This window comes from Mirounga angustirostris, unplaced genomic scaffold (genome assembly GCF_029215605.1).
Source record: "Mirounga angustirostris isolate CCGP_5_RB_7025 unplaced genomic scaffold, mMirAng1.0.hap1 SCAF_6, whole genome shotgun sequence".
NCBI classification, from domain to species: Eukaryota; Metazoa; Chordata; class Mammalia; order Carnivora; family Phocidae; genus Mirounga; species Mirounga angustirostris.
In genome coordinates this window covers 37694730-37707150 of record NW_026991714.1, presented here as the reverse complement: position 1 = coordinate 37707150, position 12421 = coordinate 37694730, and the positions used below count along the sequence as shown (strand labels likewise).

At 50.3% G+C, this 12421-nt stretch overlaps 1 long non-coding RNA gene across 7 annotated transcripts in view; it reads left to right on the top strand.

Annotated features, from left to right (window-relative positions):
* LOC123846109 (uncharacterized) overlaps window positions 1–12421 on the top strand; it is a 119209-nt gene that overhangs the window by 48299 nt on the left and 58489 nt on the right. For all 7 annotated transcript variants that reach the window (XR_006791189.3, XR_006791191.3, XR_008506273.2 and 4 more), the window contains one exon: window positions 10028–10160. This is a non-coding gene — a long non-coding RNA (uncharacterized LOC123846109). The remainder of the gene's footprint in view (window positions 1–10027; window positions 10161–12421) is intronic.

Sequence of the window (12421 nt, the reverse complement as noted above, 5' to 3'; positions counted from 1 at the left end):
TTGCCATGCCAAATTGTTGGAATGGTTCAGTGACAAGTGTGTTATTAGGAAGAAATTTATGATGCCTTATTCAGAGTGAGTCACCGAATCCCTGTGGTGAGAGGCGTGGGGAAGGGGCCCTCCACTGAGACAAGCTAACTCGGGGACCTAGGCCCCAGCTGCCCTGGGCCTGGCTACCTCCCCAGGCCCCCACTAGAGGGTCCACTGATCAGTGATGAGGGTGGGTGAGGCACGGGGTGGGGAGACAGCCTTCCACCATAGGGAAAGATGGTGCCCTGTGGTGGGTTTGCATGGACCTCACAGTGGGCATGATGGGCTCCAGAAATCTCTTGCTGCTTGCCACCAAATTTCCAAGGATGTGAGAGTCAGGCTCCAGGTCACTCTCTGACCCTCCCTCCAAGGGTGTGGCACAGCCATCCCCAGGAATGGGTCTGCTGGAAAATATTGCCCAGAGTTTAGGTGAACCCTCTTCTTTCTGCCTTTGAATCACAAAAGAGGAAGTTGGTCTAGAATTAAACTTCAGAGGGAGAGAGAATCAGCTGAGATGTTGCAGTTCTGCTGGGATTTGCTTTCTTCCCTTAAAAACTATACAATAGTTGGTGAGAAAAGCCCTCTCCTTAAAAATTGACTCTCATGGGCATAAACGTGACTGTAGAAGAACTGGAACAAGAAAGCATCTGTCAAGGAATAGCAGGTGACCTCCTTGGACAGATGCCACTTTGAGTAGCCAGACAAGGCTGACCCTTCTCTGTCTGCTCCTGGATGCAGAATAAGGGATTTCTCTGAGGCACCCAAACCCCGAGGTTAGGCTGGAGCATTCCCGCTGGGCTCAGGACACGTGGAGCACCTGCCAACGTTGGCAATGTTCACATGGACGAGGTGAATACCCGCTCACTTCACTGGTGGCCACTTCCCTGGCCACCCATACTTCACAAACAGCCGAAGGGCAGCCAGGAGGCAAGAGCAGACTACTGGGCAGCAGAAATGAGGTCTCCAGTGTCCTTCACTGTGAAGCTCACCCCTGTCTCCAACAGGAGAGCCCAGCTGGCTTTTTTGGGTCCTGTCGCCTCCTAATTTAATCATAATGCTAACATGATAGATAATTTTATTTCTCACCCAGACCCCATTAGAAACATATACATTTGGAAGGATGGGAGAGTCTCTAGAGCTCAGATGTTCAATACGTGGGGGATTTGTGATCTCTCTGAGAATCTAACCCAAACTGTGGACTTCAGCTCCAGAAAAATGCATCCACAACTGGTGTATTGTGTGCAATATCAGGTGATTCCTGGTCCTTTGAGGCTCACCCATGGAACCCAGGTTAGGAATTAGAGCTGTAAAAAAAAAAAAAAAGAATTAGAGCTGTAGAGATAAGCACACATGTGAGCTGGCTGCCTAAACCCTAAACCCTAGAGAGCAGCCACAGGGACTTTTAGCCCTGTCCCCACTGTATGGAGCCACCTCCCCCATACCTGGCAGTGGCATTCATCACAATGGTCCTGTCAGAGCCTGGCTATGCTTGGTGCCTCCACCTAGGAAAGCAGGGATGCACGCAAAACACTTATCGAATGTGTGTGATGTGGCAGGCATTCTTCTAGATGCTTTATCTGTTTGAATGTGTTATATCCTCACAATAGCCCTGCAAGATATTTCTGTAAAGAGCCCGGACTTAGATTAGTCTCTATTTCTCAAATTCCATTTCTAGTGGTTACATTGTTGGAGATGTGATATTTTCCCAGAAAAACCAGTTACTATTATTAGTGAACACTTACTTTGTGTCAAACATTGTGCTAAGTATGGATTTTATAGTTCTTAATTCATTTATTATACTCAAGACCACATTTTATAAAGAAGGAAATCGAGGCCTTTAACCTTTTGGAATACTACCCTGAGATCACCCCTTAAGGAAACTAGTCTAGCTTCTCGGAGGACAGAGGACCAGTGAGGAGAACTGAGGCTCCCCAGCCAATGGCCAGCACCAACCACCAGACATAGGAACAAGGCCAACTTGTATTTTCCAGCGCAGTCAACTAGCTGCATGGGTGAGGCCAGGTAAAACCAGCTGAGGAAGCACCCAGTCAATCCTCAGAATCGTGAAAAATGGTAAATTATTGTTTTAAGCCCCAACATTTTGGGGTGATTTGTTATTCAACAATCGATAACTAATACAGCCTTCTAAATCCCACTTCACTTGCCCCTTTCCCCAAACAACCACTAACAGTAGAATGACAAAGGCATTAAGCCAGAATGAAGAGAAGAGAGAAGACCACTGGGGAGGGAAGACATCCAAACATGTTTTAGATGGGCAGGTGGGGAGAGGAGCAGTCTCTGACCGAGTAAAGCCGAGAAAGTCACAGTCCACATGCATGCAGGAGAGGCGAATGATGAGACGTGACCAAGGAGCCCCAGAAGGCCTTCAAAGTTTGGGCGCTGAAAGGTGCCAGGTACCACAGAAGGCAGGAACAAGGCCCAGGGCCAGGAGACAGGAAGCCACTGCCAACTCTCTTTTTCCCTGGGAAAGACCAGAAGTTATTATCTGGAGAAGCTGAAGTGAAGGTGCTCTGGACTCTAGGACACTTGTCACAGCCGAGGGTGACAGTGAGATAGGAGCTTGAAAACTGGAAGATTAATTAAAAACTGCGAATAAATGATGGGCCCTCAGATTCCCCACCTGCTCCCAGAACACCAGCAGCTAGCTAGGTGTCTCTTCCCTTCCAGACAGTTGGTTGGAATATTCTTCTCTGGGTAGACTGAGCTTCTTCCTCACCCCACCCTCTACTCCTTGGAAAAGACCCTTGTAAAATGATATTTGAGGACTCCCAGTAAAACAGCCTCTAGCTATCTGGTCACCCTACTATGAAGTCAGCTGGACTATAACCCTGTCTTTCTCTTAAATATGACGGGTCACCAGACATTTGAAATGAAAGAGAGAGGTCAAAAAAAAACAGGGGAAGTGGGAGGGATCCCCGAGGAGACAGGCAGCATACAGCAAGCACAAGAACCTGAAATTTAAAGAAAAAACAAACTTAGAAATTCGTAACCTCAGGGAAATAGGGCCTAGAAACAGAATTCCATGAGAAAGGAGCAGTTGGAGAAGAAAGAGTTCTTGGAAATTTAAAACATAGTAAGTAAGGTTAAAAACTCATTAGAGGGACGCCTGGGTGGCTCAGTCGTTAAGCGTCTGCCTTCGGCTCAGGTCATGATCCCAGGGTCCTGGGATCGAGTCCTGCATCGGGCTCCCTGCTCAGCGGGGAGCCTGCTTCTCCCTCTGCCGCTCCCTCTGCTTGTGCTCTCTCTTTCTCTCCATCTCTCTGACAAATAAATAAAATCTTTAAAAAAAAAATTCATTAGAAGCTTCCCAGTGTGATGCACCAGAAACAGTCCAGGCCAGTGCCCATCGATATCAAATTTTAGAACACAAAGCATAAAATGAACACCTGGAAAGCCCCAGAAAGAGGAAAACTTAATAGACAAAGGACGAGGGATGACAAGGGCATCAGACTTCTCTCCAGAAACACCAAGTAGGAAATAATGGAGTGATACCTTCAAAATTCTGAAGGAAAATGATTTTCAACCCGGAATCTTGTGCTCAGCCAAATCAATCCAACGTGAAGGGGAAATCAATAAAAACCTTTTCAGGCATGGAGGACTCCGAAACTGGTCTCGTGAAAGAGAAAGCCATGGCCTCCAGGAACAGGGACTCCCGTGAAGGAAAGTCAGAGGGAAGTCTCAGGGCCAAGAGTGAGGAGCCAGCCTGGGGAGGGGAGGTTTCTGGGGCCACGGAGATGGGGGTGGGGTGGGACTGACACTCGACCCGGGTGAGTGGTGGGAAAATGATCACCAGGCCTCTGACAGATCCACTAAAGGAATCAGGGGAAATTGCTTTAAATAGAAGAAACTAAGAAATGGGAAAGAGGTTTGGGGATGACTTATTCTCAAAAATAATATCTAAGCAATAGAATTCAGGTGACTATTTTGAAGTCTAGAGTTAAGAGCAGGAAAAACAAGCTGCTGCTGAGCTGGAAGTGGTGGCCTCTGGGGAGCAGAGAAGGTCGGACTGGCTTCTGCTGTGTCTTTTAGCCCTGTTGGATTTTTCACGATGGACACATGAATAAAATCAACATTAATTTTTATAGGGAAATCAAGAGCATGGGCTTGAGAGTTCGATCACCGGGTTTAAATCTCTCTGGAGTCTTACTGGTGGCAAGGCCTGGGTCAAGCCTCAGCCTCAGTTTCCTTATCTCCCTTGCAAAACTGAGGTGAGGACTCAACATAATTTCTGTAAAAGGCCCAGCACAGAATATATGCTCAGTAAATGATAGACATTATGGTTTTTAAGATTTCCGAGACATTCCACGGTAGACAGTGAAAGCAAACTCCATCCCTGAGGTTTGGGAGGAGTCGAGAAACCCTGGAGAAATGTCGCCCTCGCATCTGCCAGGAAGCGGTCCCGCTGTTGCTAAGCTGCGGGCCTTCTGCAGGCCCCCACCCTATCCGCTCAGTATCTCGGTTATTAGCAATGGCACGGTCAGCTTCCAGAGCGGGTTAGAAGGGTGTGCTGGGAGCAGCTTTTTCACATAAAGGCCCGATTCATTCCCAAGGGACTTCTGGTGGGCGGGTTTTCCTTCTGACACAATTGTCCCACACAGAAAGTTGCCACCATGGAAGATGGGGCATTCTGTGCAGAACTGGGAGAAGGCGGCTCCGGGCTCCTCTGGGGGCGGGGAGCATGCTGGCATCAAGCAGAGAGGTCCTGTCCCCCATCTGCCTGGGTCCTGGGCTAGGGCCATCAACAGGGTCCCGGTGTCCCACCCAACAACAGGGGCCTCGAAGGAGAGCCTGAGGCTGAGGATGCTGACCCTCTGGCCTCACTATAGACACATATTTATTTAAACAAATACATTGGATGAGAAAAAGGCTGGAGAGAAAGAGAGACGCTAAAATGTTAACCACAGTTTTATGTGAATGGTGGGATGTGAAGTGCTTTTCATTTCTTCTTGCTTATCTGTATATTTCAGTTTTTGTACAATAATCATACATTCTCTTTGTTCTCAATAACAATCATAAAGAACAAGGTGATGAGTCCCTGAAAGGGGAGTGAGTGCAGTAGGTGACCGTCAGCTTGAGAGATTCGGTAACAGCTGGGAACATGTGAGTCCTCTGCCTGCCAGGATTTCTAGAATTCAGAGAGCCCGCATTGGGAGGGGCGTAGGAGGGTTGTCGAGGCAGAATGAGCCTGACTGGCTAGTGCTTTCCCACCACTTAAGCCTACAATGTGCTGTTCTTGACTCTAACTCACTCAGTCCTTACCGTGACCTCCTGACAGAGGGTCACTATTCAGCCGCACTGGACAGATGGGAGACTGGGACCTGGAGAAGGTAAGCACCTTCTCTTCTCTTGCACCCCAGCATCCAGCTGTGGGGCCTGGGCCGGTGACCACCGCAGTGTAGCAGCAGGAGGGACACAGCTGCGGCCAGGGAGTGCAAGGGAAATGCTGAAGTGCCAGGGTGTCTCATTCTTTTCCTGAAGAAAAGCTCCTTTTTGTTTCCCAGAGGTCCTCCCAGTGGGAAAGCAAGGTCGCAGCCATGGACTTAGAAATCCACCACTTTCAGGGGCGCCTGGGTGGCTCAGTCAGTTAAGCATCTGACTCTTGATATCAGGTCAGGTCATGATCTCAGGATCGAGAGATTAAGCCTCCTGTTGGGCTTAAGCAGGCTGGAGCCTGCTTAAGATTCTCTCTCCCTCTCTCTCTGCTCCTTCCCTGCTTGCGTGCTCTCTCTCTCTCTCTCACTTAAAAAAGAAAGAAAGGAAAGAAAGGGAGGGAGGAAGGGAAGGAGGAAGGGAGGAAGGAGGAAAAGAAAGAAAGGAAAGAAAGGAAGGAAGGGAGAGAGGGAGGGAGGGAGGAAGAAAAGAAAAGAAAGAGAAGAAAAAAGAAAAGAAATCCATCACTTCCAGCTTGAAATGAAGGCTCTGCTAATACCTACCGAGCATTTCCTCCATGAGACAGACACGTTTCAAATGCGCTCACAGTCATCAGTTGATTCTCCTTCCCCTTTATACCGAGAGTTCCCGGAGGCCAGGGACCTCATGCACTTGGCTGGTTGACTTGGTATCATCAGTGTCTAGAGCTGTGTCCTGCACATCGCTGATTATTATATACCGATGATGTGGCCCCATTTTGTCAGGAAGGAAACTGGGACTCAGAGAAGTTAAGGAAAGCACTCAAGATCCCACAGCGAATAAATATCGGAGCTAGGTTCTGAAATTGGATTCTGACCCCAGGAACCGTGGCTCACACTCACCCCCTTGGAGTGTCCTGTTTCAAGGCATAGTGTGTCACAAGAGACACACCTGTGGCCTTGTGGGAACAGCCGTGGCCAACCATCCCAGTGAGCTGGGGTCTAGGGGCAGGGGAGGGGGCAGCTGGGCCACAGGGGGACTGAGGACACGGTGAAGCCAAGAAATAGAGTCACTGACAGGAGACAGCACGGACTGGTGGTCAAGGGCCAGACGTCCAAATCTGGCTCTACTTGCCGACCATGTGACCATAGGCAGATTAATCACCCCAAGCCTCAGCTGCTCTTTTGTACATGGAGGCAGTATCTCGTGGAGTTGTTATAAAGATTAAATGAATACATACAGACTACTTAGTACAGCAGCTAGCCCATGACAGAGATGTGTGTGGTGCGAGGCTAATAAATGGCATCAAACTAGGTAAATATCCTTGCATGAGGACCCAGCCACTTTTGCATTCTGTGTCACATAGAGAATACGTGCAAATCCATAGCAAGCGACCACCATTAACCAAATGTCCTGTAGCAACCTTTGCTGCATAAAAATTTACCCCAAAATGTAATGACTTAAAACAACCACTATCTTTTTGCTCACAGTTCTGTGGGTTAGTGACTTAGGCTGTGATCAGTGGGGCCATTCTTCTGCTGGTCTCACTAATGGGGCTGCAGCCAGCTAGGCCATCAGCTGGGGGTTGGCTGCTTGAGGGTAGGCTTTCAAAACCATAGCACTATTGACATTTGGGACCAGAGAGTACTTTGTTTTGGGTTCTGTCATGTGTACTATAAGATGTTTAGCAACATCCTTAGCCTCTACCCACTAGATTCCATCAGCCCCCTCCCCCCCATCATATACAATTAGGACAACTAAAAATATCTCCAGACATTGGCCAGTGTTCTCTGGGGGACAGAACTGCCCTCTGGCTGAGGACCACTGGTCTAGAGGAACCAGCACGAAGACTTGTCTTTGTTGCTTGTGGTCTCCTCTTCCAGTAGCCCAGACTTCTGACAGTAGATGGGGTGGGGGGTGGGGGTGGCCCCAGCAGCAAGAGAGAGCATGCCTCAGTGCTCATGTGCTCTTCGAGCCTTCTCTGGTGTCACATTGGCTGATGTTCCATGGGCCAAAGCATATCAAATGGTCAAGCCCAGAGCCGAGCTGAGCAGGGACTGCACAAGGGTATGGGGACAGAGGCATACTGGCCTGGGACCATCACTGTAACTGACCACAGGAATTTGTCCACCACGACAGTGATGAGTGTTGTGGGTGCGAACATGGCACCAGGGGAGGGGCCTGTGACCTTGGGCAGGTCTCTTTCTCTCTGTGACCTCATCTGCACAATGAGGGAGGGACTTTTTCCTGAGTGGTCCCTAGCCTCAGTGGCTCAGATGTGCTAAGAGTTGATTTCTTACAGTCAGTGCAGTCACATCAGAGGGGCCTGGGGCCCTGCTGTGAGGGGAACTCTCCTTGGTCCTAGGGCAACCCAAACTGGCCCTTCCAAATGGCTTTCCCCAGGCTAGAAAGTCTTGGATATTAAAATACAAACAGGAGAAAATAGTTTACAATCCTACAACATCTTGTGGTTCTCAAAAAACTTCTCCATGCTCCATTAGGTAAGATAATGTCCAGATTTTCAGTGTCTTGCCATAATAAAGTCTTAGTTAACTGTGCAGGGCAGGTGATCCTGAACTGGAGGGAAGGGACCCTGTCATTCAGGAGCCTTGGCGAGGAGATGCTCCCCTCTTGATACAGAGCTTCCATGTTACCCTAGGCAATGACATCCTACTGGCAGAGGGAAGGAAAGGCAAAGAATCACACGGGAAGCAATCATGAGCCAGACCCGGGAATGGCCACCTCCCCCTGCCCATGATCCATGGACCAGAACTCAGTGGCCATGGGGAGGGGCAAGAGCCGGAAGTGAAGTTAGCTTTGAGCCCAGGAGGAAAGGCAAACAGACTTTGTGAACTCAGAGTCGTTTCTGCACAAAAACACACTTCCTCATGTCTCTGCAAGGTCCCTGGTAGGAAGGGATGTATCTGTGTGCTCCCTGCTGGGGCCTCAGCATGCAGAGACAGTAGGGACCTGGGCTCACCTTTGAGTCCAAAGTCAAAGCTAGAGCTTCTTTATTTTGCCGTTTCACCTGATAGATAATGTATGATATGACACAATATATTACAATACAATATATATTGGCAGGCCCTGTGGGATATCTTCCAATTTCTATGACCTGGTTTCTGATAGGCCCACCCCACTTCTGCTGTACTCTGAGTCAGGACTTGGGTTGACTCGGAGGAGTGCAGGACAGCTAGAAAAGGGAATCCAGCCCTCCCCTACTCAAGCTCAAGGTATCAGCAGTGTCTTTGCCCCCTCCTTCTGCCCCCTCGTCCTTTGAAGTTGGCCTTAAGTTCTACAGAGCGCATCTCTTCAGTACGCCCCACCCCCACTGCCACCACTGCTCCTCCAGGTCACACCACCATGACCAATTCCGTCCACCCTCCTCCCAGTCTCGGACACGAGCCCAGCCCTGGTGCTGAGTATTAGCATTGTGAGTTTGAGCAACTGGCTTCAAGCCTGTTTCTCCATCCATAAAATGAGGATGAGCATAATATCCAAAAGACGTGGTAAAAATTGTGTGAGCCAAAAATTCAGGTAAAATGCCCCCTGGAAACTGCAAAGCACCACACAAAGCCCCCTGCTCCCACGGCTCCCCATCTGGGGAGGGGACCCCTGTCCACATCCCCAGGCCTCCTGCTGCCAGCAGGGAGTGTCTACCCCGGCAGTCCCTATCTTCCACAGTCCGGATCCAACTCAGTTTCGCATTTTCCCTTTATGGGTCCAGCCAGAGAGAAGACTCGCTCTCTCTCATGCGTGGTCCTTGTGTCCCCTTCTTCAGAATTTGTCTCCATGCCTTTGTTTGAGTTCATTCCTCCTCCTACATGCCTCTTGGGTTTTTACGTGCATCATCTCTCCCTGTGTTGCAAAGTGGAGCAGGATACCAACTCTTTCATCCAGGAGCCTCCACCCCTTCTGAATTCTTGTCATTCCCCCTTGGAAACACGGTCTTGCTCCTACGTAATGCCACAAGTTAAGTTACAGCACATCGGCCTGGGTGCTCAGGGTGGGCACGCAGAACAAGACCCGGCCAAACATGGTCCTGGCCCTTGAGGGGCATTCTGACTGCCTGGGGGGACAACCACAAATACAGTCAAGTACCCAGCCACAGAGAAAGGCCTGGAGACTGAGTGCTAAGGAGAGGAAGCAGGTCTGGATTCTGCAGAGAGGCTTCCCAGTGGAGGACAAGTGAACCAGACCTGGCCCCGAAAGGTGCCAGGGATACCAGCATGTGGAAAGGGAGAGGAAGGGCCTGCAGCGGGGAGGCAGGAGGTCCAATGCTGCATGTGGTTCAGGGATGTGGTTCAGATGCCGTAAGGGTGGCATTCCTGCTGGCACATTTTTGCCTCCCCAAGCCATTCCCAGCCACACGACACTGTTTCTGCTAGCCTGTGATGAATGTCAGTGTTGCCCATGATGAGCGTCACAGGGCCACTGAGCATCAGGGGCACCAGGCTGGGGGTGCTGTGTGCCTGGAAGAGCCTCCCCCACTGTCTCTCCAGAATGCTCATGGTGTATATTCAGAATATCTATTAAATGAGTGATGGCAGCCTCTGAGAGAACCCCTGGGCCTGGTCTCAACTGTCGGAGCCCTTGTGACCTGAGGCAAGGCACTTCTCCCCTCCAGGCTGCAGTGTCCCCACCTGTCAAGTAAGTTGACAACAAAGGCCCAAGGGACCCCTATGGTGAAGAGATGAAGCCCATGAGCTGCAGCGTCAGGACACCGGGGTGCGAATCTCCAGCTTCCTGAGTGGTTTCAGGTAAGTAAATTCATGTCTCTAAGCCTCTGTATTCTCCTGCATAAAAGGGAACAACAATACTGCAAAACCTAACCAGAACACCGTAAGTGGCATCCCAAGAACTCAATTGCACAAAACTTGGAGTCTCATTATGGTGAGGATAAAGAGAAGATGCGGAGATTGGAGCTTATTGTGTTGTGTCTGAATTCAGTTATGATGAGGTGTTACAGTAGGATTCTTGTGGATTCAATGTGTTTATAGACATACACACATATAAATACTCTCTCTCTATATATAAATATGTTAATATGTGTAAAATGCTAGCACGGTAAGTGTGCAATGGAAGTGACTAATTGGTGGTAGTAAACCAAGAGCTCCCTGGCTGGGCTGAAGTGTGGGCTCACCGAGGACCGCTCTGTGGGCTGGCGGGGACATGTTAGGGAAGGACTCTGGCAGGGCTGAGCCCACACCGTCTGAGGCCTGGAATCCTGCCAGCCTGACACCACAGCTGCTTCTAGGCCGCTTCTGATCGGCCCAAGGTTGGATCTAGAAATCCCAAGGAGGGGAGAAACTGACTTGGCCTTCACCTGTGAGTGAGCAAAAAAAAGAACTATTTTTCAAGTTCCCAAGACGGTAGCAGGAAGACAGTCAGAGACCACCCTCCTCCTTTTCTGTAGAAATGCTCAGAATCATGTGCATGATTAATATCCCAAACACTTATTCCCCTGTTGGCCTTTATTACAGGAGAGAAGTTAAGCTGCTTTTTGCCCGAAGGGGGAAGGCAGTGTCTGAATAAACCAGCTCCTGGGGCACCTGGGTGGCTCAGTCTGTTAAGCATCTGCCTTCAGCTCAGGTGGTGATCTCAGGGTCCTGGGATCGAGCTCGGCATCGGGCTCCCTGCTCAGCGGGGAGTCTGCTTCTTTCTCTCTCCCTCTCTCTCTAAGCCTTCCCCCATTCGTGCAAGCTCTCTCTCTCAAATAAATAAGTAAAATCTTAAAAAAAAAAAAAAAGTCAGCTCCTACCACTCCAGCCCAGGTGAGAACCCCTTGGCACTGGCCCTCTCTCTCCTCCCCAGGCGGGGCCTGCAGAAGGCTTGCTGGGGCAGGGCTGCGAGCCTCCCCACTCCTCACCCCTCCCGGTGACCAGAAGCATTAGGCCATCCACAGATGCTCCTACACCAGGGAGTTCAGTCAGCAAACTAGGTCCCACGTGCATCCCACACGAGACCTAGAAAGGGCTTCCTGCTATGATCTGGGCCCACCTCCATCGCATATCTCATACGCACAGGTGTCAGAGTGGGAGGGGAGGTCAGAGAGCCCCCCTTTTACAGATAAAGAACTGAAGCCTGGGGAGGCGTTAGCCATGCTTCCCTGGCTAATTCTTCTCTGTCCTCTTTGTGCTTCCTTCTCACCTCCCAATCTCTAAATGTTGGCATGCCCCAGAGCTCAGCGTGTGGACCTCCCACACTGTCTCGGGGACCTCATCCAGGCCTGTGGCTTTATGTACCATACATATGTACCTGGGGACCACTCTCAACTGTGGATCTGCAGCCCAGACTCTCTGCAGAACTCCAGACTCACATCCAACTGCCCACTCGGCGCCCCCTCTGGGGTGTCTCATAGGCATCACTCTTCGCGTGGGTCCAAACTGAGTTCCTGATCTTTCCTCCTCCCACACTCTGCTCCATGTGAGTTCATGGCAGTTCCATAATTGCTCAAGCCAATAACCTTGGAGTCACTCTTGGCTTCTAGTTCTAACAGACTCATGCCCAAACCTCAGCAGACCCACATACATGGGGATTCTGGCCACCTCTTCCCTTCTCCACCCCCGCCAGCCTGCTCTGAGCCACCAAGGGCCCTTGTTTGGTTTGCTATAGTCTCCTTCGTGGTCTTTCTACTTCCACCCTGCACCCTGCAGTCTGGTACGAACTAACTCAGCAGCCAGGCTATCCTGGGAAGATAAAAGTCAGCTGAGGTCCCTCCTCAGCTCAAACCCCTCCAGTGGCCCCCCATCCCATCCGTAGGTGGCCCGTGTTACCTCTCCATCTGAGGTCCTAGCCCTCCCTCCCTCGCTGTTCACTCCACCCCAGCCACAGTGGCCCCCAATACACCAAGTGCACTCCCACCTTGAGGCCTTGGAATTTGCAACTTTGCCTGGGACACTCCCTCTCCAACCCCAGGTGTCTGCTTGCCGGATCCCCAACCTCCTGGGAAAGGCTTCACTCCCCATCCTTATGCAAACGCCGTCTTTTCAGTGAGGTCTTCCCTAACCTCCTTCATTTA